The sequence below is a fragment of the Coptis chinensis genome, chromosome 8 (genome assembly GCF_015680905.1).
Source record: "Coptis chinensis isolate HL-2020 chromosome 8, ASM1568090v1, whole genome shotgun sequence".
NCBI classification, from domain to species: Eukaryota; Viridiplantae; Streptophyta; class Magnoliopsida; order Ranunculales; family Ranunculaceae; genus Coptis; species Coptis chinensis.
This window is the reverse complement of record NC_141463.1, coordinates 90,243,295-90,250,233: the sequence shown is the minus strand read 5'-3', so window position 1 is coordinate 90,250,233 and position 6,939 is coordinate 90,243,295. Positions and strand designations below refer to the sequence as shown.

General features: G+C 36.0%; 1 pseudogene; it reads left to right on the top strand.

Moving 5' to 3' along the window:
• The first annotated feature begins 3,813 nt into the window (after nt 1–3,813).
• LOC147484222 (uncharacterized) lies at nt 3,814–6,939 on the top strand (annotated as a pseudogene).

The window sequence follows — 6,939 nt, the reverse complement described above, 5'->3', positions numbered from 1 at the left end:
CCTCGTGACATCATCACCTGCCACTGTCATCATTATTACCATTATCTTTAAGCCTTCTTCCCGTCGCAATACATGAACCATTACAGTCATTCACCATCATTATGGAATACTCACCATCATTATACCCTATGTCAGCTAAGACAAGTCTGAACACATACATACGGCTAATACCCACGTGCCTCTTGTGGAAGCATGTCACTCATCGATCTCGACTACACATATGTACTCATTAGTACACGTGTCGCATCCGATGCACACTTTCAATGCCTATAAAAGTCACCCCGAAGAACTATGTGTGGCTTGATTCCAGTATGGTTATTGATCCCAACCTGAGTTATTAACTCAAACTCGATTACCACTTCCAATACACATACTAGATACGTAGGCATCTTCATCCTCATAAAGAGCAGCCATTAACAACAACCAAAACCATCCCATTTTCTCATCCTAACTTAAGAGCTAAGAGTTACACAACCATAGTGGAACCAGGGGGCTCATGCCCATTTGTTGGTTACAAATGAGCGTGGAAAATTGTGTACCCAATTTCAAAGTTTGTACTTTGTACCCTTTGGAACACGATCTTGATATTGACTTTTATGTAATTGATGGTTAGGTCAAATAAGCGTGATTATTGTTAAATTTGTTATAATCTATGGGTCGGCCTAATGTGGTTGCCCACCATGAGCTATATCAATTATCTATGAAGATTATACCTAATGTAACATACGTTTCATATTCTGCTCTATATCTTGGAGGAGGTTACCTCATATATATATATATATATAAATAAAGGTAAACCTCCATTATCTGACACACTCACAATATGAATTCATCTCTTACTCTCCTATATTGAACTTCACTCATTTGCATCATTATTAAGTCGCAACATGTTATCAACATGCTCTACCAGTTTCTTTTACATCTATAATTTAAGACCAAAATGTATGTAACCTTAAATTAATTTTCACATGTTTATAAGACAAAAGTATTTGCTTGATCTCCAAATTAATTTTGGAGTTAAAACAATTATGAATGTTTTATATGATACTTTATGATTTGTTAAAACAATCATTATTTTAATATTACGTTTATGTCATACTATAGAAATGATTAAAAGAACATGATGAAGATGTATTATTAATCACTAAAATCGTCTTTATCCCACAACTATGAGCAAAAGAAGTATTATTTTCGGATTATTATGCATCAATTGTTTAGTTTCGACAGTCTGTCGTAGAAACATTGTAATAAATTCAATACCGATCCGTTTTTTATTTTTTATACCTTGTTTTAAAGAGGATTCGTAGATCTACAACTTTTCTGTTTTACAAAAAATTCAAAAAAAAGCCAAACAGGTCCGAAAGTATGCATGAAGTCAGACCAATGTACCAGATTTGTCTAGACAGTTTTGACATGCACGTACTTAAATCGTTATAGATTATTTGTTACTCAATATATTTTTATGATTCAAAAGCCTAGTTAAACTAGACTCATAAATCTAAATATTCATGTTTATGGGACAAAAATTATCAACTTGATTCACAACTTAATTTTCGAGCTAAAACAATCGTTATTTTGACGTTTTATGTGATGTTATTTCTATCACTTTTTGTGATACTTACGTTATGATATCAAAGATTAATTTTTTTCTAATACATGTATTTAACTTTAAGAATATGTTGAATAGGGTCAATAACCCTACTCCAAAGTATCAACTTTGAATGAGCACATATTCATATTTACCCGAACATGCACCAACTCAACGTTTCGAATTGCGGCATGGGTAAATATTTACCAAATCATGATGATGTTTAGAAAAGGGCGGGTTGCAAATCCTATCCCCAAAGCAAAATTTTGATGGACACACATCTTAATGAACCAATTATTGAAGCTGCTAAAATTGATAAAACCTTATCAACTTTTCATATATGCTATATATCAATATTAATCTCTCACAATCTTATCACAGTGCTAATAATGATGTTCATCTTTCAAATCTTATGCAAACACTCATTCTAGCAAGAAAAACAAAATAACGTATTGGTTCAAAACTATGAACAACAACTCACTAGAACTAATCCACTCCCACAAGCTAATAATGTCAAAGCACATAATAATAAGTGAAAGGGAAGAGGGCGAAGACGCCCTATGTGGGGTCACTCCAGTTAGGATAATTACTAAACAAGGCATAAGACAAACACAAGTGATAAACACATATTTATGTGAACTAACTATATATGCGTAAACACAAATAATCAATCAACTAAACAAGTGCTTAAATCAATATTCCTACTCTCAAATAATAATGAAGTAATATAAAGAGTCAGGATTCGTTCCACTCCTAAACTACCAAAACATAATAGAATCTAATAATCAAATACAAGGAACAATGGTGAGAGTAATATTTATAGATGTGAATTTATACTATGAAACTAAATATAGATATTTAATAGGAAGAATGGATTAGGGGATTTAAATTCACTTAGATAAATTCATAATATGCTAGCATAGATTTGTTGTAATGTTAATATATAAATATTAAGTATTGATTCCTAATTATTCATGACAATCTCTACCAACTAATAATTAGCATGTGAAGCAATTTAAAACTTATTCTCATGGTGAATTCACTACCTACTAGAGCGGAATATCTTACTACAACTATTTTATACTAACACATCAAGTCTTCATCCAAGCTTCATCAAACCCCTCTAACGGAGGTTTAGCTCAGCTTCATTAGACTATCATAATTAAGATAATAAGAATAAGACATAATTAAAACAATAATGAAATAATAATAAGAACTTGGATTTATTAATAGAGGCTAGGGTTTAACTAAGAGATAAAGAATTAAACTAAGTAAGAGAGGAAGAGAGATAACTTTAATTTACAAGTAAACTAAATATGAGAGTAGAGAAAGAGAGAGAACTTTAATTTACAACTAAACTAAATATGGGAGTAGCCAAGTTTTGTTTTAGCCTTAACCCTCTTTATATAGGAGAGGGTTAGGTTACAATTTCGTGCATGGGCTTTGGAGCCATGTTTTGGGCCATGAAATCAAGTCCAAAACCTAATTACTTAAGTCTAAAAAGGGTTTACCTATTGGAAATTACTGCAATAGCCTTTTTGTTCACTTCTGCTCCTCTGATTGGGTCAAGACTTAGATCATTAGAAATCTCTTTCCGAGCCGGTCGTTTTGACATATAATAGGCCCAATTTTGAGGTCTGAGTCCAAAGATACGGCCTACGGAAGTTATATTGACTTTTCTGCTCTTTTTCTACCCGCATTGACTTTGACTTTTCAACTTTGACTGGGCTTTAAAAATGTTTTTTCTCCTTGAAACTTGGGCTTTAACCATAGAACTTCTTAACAACTAACATTTGTTCCTTTCTAGTGCAAAAGTGACATATTTCTTCACATATTTGACTCCAAGACCTGAAATACACAAAAGCACGTAAACAGTATTAACTCTTATTTATTATCTTATATATAATGGGAAAACTTGCCCCGTTTATTAGTCCCCGTATTACCGTTTTTAGACCAATCTTTTAAATCACAAGGGTACCTGAAAGTTTCACCCACGAAATTTTTTCCCAGATCATGTTCGAAGGGTAAATTAGCCATTAGCTCCCGTAAATAGGCCTATAAAACTCAACATCTTTGTAAAAAGCGAACCGCTTCGCTTGGTTTTTCAATTAAACCGTTTCGTTTGTCTTCTCCGTTCTTTCGCTCCCTCCCCATTTAAGACAAAAATAACTCTGTCGTTCCAATCAAAACAAATTTGTCATTCCTCTGCTGATTGAATTTATGAATTGAAATCTACTCTAAAGCGCATAGGTAGGAATTTTGTTTATTTCTTCAAATTTATTCTATTTCTTACTTTCTTCTTCTCTATTTTTTTTTCCTTCCAGTCACAGAATAGTGCCTTTATCATTCAATACTTTTTTACCCAACTTCCACCTCGAACAGATAGGTATGGTCTTCTAATCTGTTGCCCAAAGTTTCCAGTTAACCAACCGTTTCGATACTTTCAGCAACATCTCTTCTTCATCTTGAAAATCCCTCTCCACATGGAAGAGGTTAGATTATTCTTTTTTTAATTTACTTTTAAATTGTGTTTAGGGAACAAGTTTGGTTTCCAATTTGTTTGCGCTTAACGATGCTTTCTTTAAGACATCAACTTTCTTTATCTGTTCTTCATCGATTGGGTATGTTTATTGTCTGCTCTTCCCTTGTTTCCCTGCTTCACTTTCCATAATCTCACACAAGGTAAAGATGCATAGGTTCAACAATAAGTCACTGCAATGTCTCAGACACGGGAAGTGCTTTTACCACACTTAACTTGGAGAAGGCAAGAAAAGACGGAAATGGTTTGGCCAGTGGAAAGCTTAAGTTTATGATATTGGTTTAGATTCGTTTAGATTCGTCAGAGTCAATGCCAGAGAATGGGATTTCGTATTGGTTTATTGCTCATCGGCATAGTTGCTATGAGCAAAGATATATATATATATATATATGCAGTGGAAAGCTAAAGTTTATGATATGCAGAACGTGGTTGTGAGCATCAAGTCTATACGGGTAGCTATCACAGACGATGAATTTTTCTCGTCTTGCAATGAGACGGAGAGTGATTATGGTGATCTGTTGACAGAGGATGTGGAGCTTGCCCTTAAGATAGATTCTTCAGAGTCAGTGCCAGAGAATGGGATTTCTGATGGGTTTATTGCTCATCGGCATAGTGTTTATTTGGTGGATGGAGAAAACCGGAAGCCAAGCCCGAGACACAAAAAAATTTGCTTCCTCCTAGAAGTTCACTTTGTGTGGAGGAGAAGGTCAGTGATCTCCTTGGGGATTCACCTCCCGTAAAACGTACTTTGGTAGGCACTCAGTATATATTGCTGCGAAGGGGGATGAACTCCATAGAGGAAGGGATACAAGAAAACCCTTTGTTCCGCGAGTACAAATGAGGATTGAGACGTATTCTCTGGATTTCACCCAATTTCCCGCTTCAGACAGAAGAACTCCTTCCTTTGCTTGATTTTCTCGCAACCAAGGTCAAGGCAATCCGTCGTCTAAGAGAACTTCTTACTACAAATCTTCCACCATGAACTTTTCCTGTTAAGGTTGCTATTCCAGTGGTTCCTACTATCAGGGTGTTGGTCACATTTACGAAGTTTGAAGAGTTGCAGCCATTGGATGAGTTCTCTACGCCTCCTTTAAGTCCCTCGTCTGCAGCGGGCAATCAAAGCCAGTTGATGCAGATGGCCCACTGTTCATCGTGGGTGCGACCGGATAAAAGCCCCTATGAATTGTTGAAGTTTGTTCAATTTGGAAGCATCAATCTATGAATTGTTGATTTTGTTTATAGAATTAATTCTTTTGTGTAGTTATTGGTTGTTATCTATTAGTTTACTTAATAATATCGACATGCATATGGTTGCCCTCTATACCGAAAATATGGACATGCATATGAGGTATTTCTTAGACCATGCTCACCATAAAGTCACGTTGTTGACTGACTTGCAATTTGATTTAAGTGTTATTGTTTAACCAGGGCATTCGTGTTAATCCCGAATCATCCCGACTCCATTTTAAACTCACTTACTGAGATTAAGGAAGTTGGTCAAGATGGAAAGGAGGTAACTACAATTCGCACCCCTCATTATTTGGTAGTATAAGGTACTTCTGTTTGTGTTTTGCTTATCAATTTGTCACTACACATGTCACTAAGCCGGTACCATTTGTGTCGATGAGATTAAAGATGCTCTTTTAATCAACATTAGAGGCGCGTGACCCTATAGCGGCTGAAAATACAAAACGACATTGAAATAAAATGTTTTCGGATGGAAGTGGTTCTTCACATCAAGGTCATGATCTCATCTTGTTTACTTTAATTCGTTTAGTTTCTTTTGCTAATATGATTTGTTTAGCTTATTTGCCCAAATTTTAGTTGTCAGAGCCATATTACGTCCATTCTTCTCCATTTTACAGTCGCCATGCGGAAAGCGTAAGTCACTTGGAAATGAGGATTGTCTGTTAAGATGAAATTGGTGGCTCCCCAATCGTATGCCCTTACAACCACGGACTCGACAAGGTATGCACTACTATTGGCCTTGAATTTTTTTCTCATTAATGCCATACAATCGCTTACCGGTTTCCTTGATGAGGTGTTTTATACTTTCATGTACGGTTGGATATGTAAACAGTGTATATTTTGATCAAATGAGAATCATGCTATTGCCTGAACATGTATAAACCTAGAACGAACTTGACTGGCCAGTTGTATTTCTCGAATATCCGCTTTAAGTGAGAACTCCTAGCCAAGCGGGAGCTATCACCAGGGCCAATGATCCAACCCCATACGGAAAAGCCCTTATGATGATGGAAATGATCCATTGCCGATGTAGTCTAGAAGCGATGTCGGTTGAAGCTATGGAGCACCCCTTCCAATTTCAGGTCGATATTTAGTTCCATATCCTATTACAGATCCAGATGTAGAGACAGATTCTAAGCCATTTGATCGAGATCGAGAACCTATAGCAGATCTATTTAGAGATCGGAACCATGTTCTGGCTACACCTATTTTAGTAGCAACTGCGCCTAAGTCTGCATTAGCTGGGTTTAGCCGCTAACTAATAGCATCAAAAACATTCAAGTCTGAACCTGCCTTGATTTCTCACTCTGTCTCCTAGACGCCTTTTGATTTACCAGAAACCGAGGCAGAATTAGTAGCGGGCATTCATTTCTATAGTCAACAATATTATGCTCCCCCTCCTGATTGTGAAAAAACTGCTTTTTCTGCTACTTCTGCAACAGATGCTTATTCTGATTTATCTGGTGGAATGAGAGATCACATGGACGTCCACAAGAGTGACACCTCAAGCCCTGATGGCAGTGAGCCCATATATGAAGGAGAAGATCGGATACTACATTCGTGA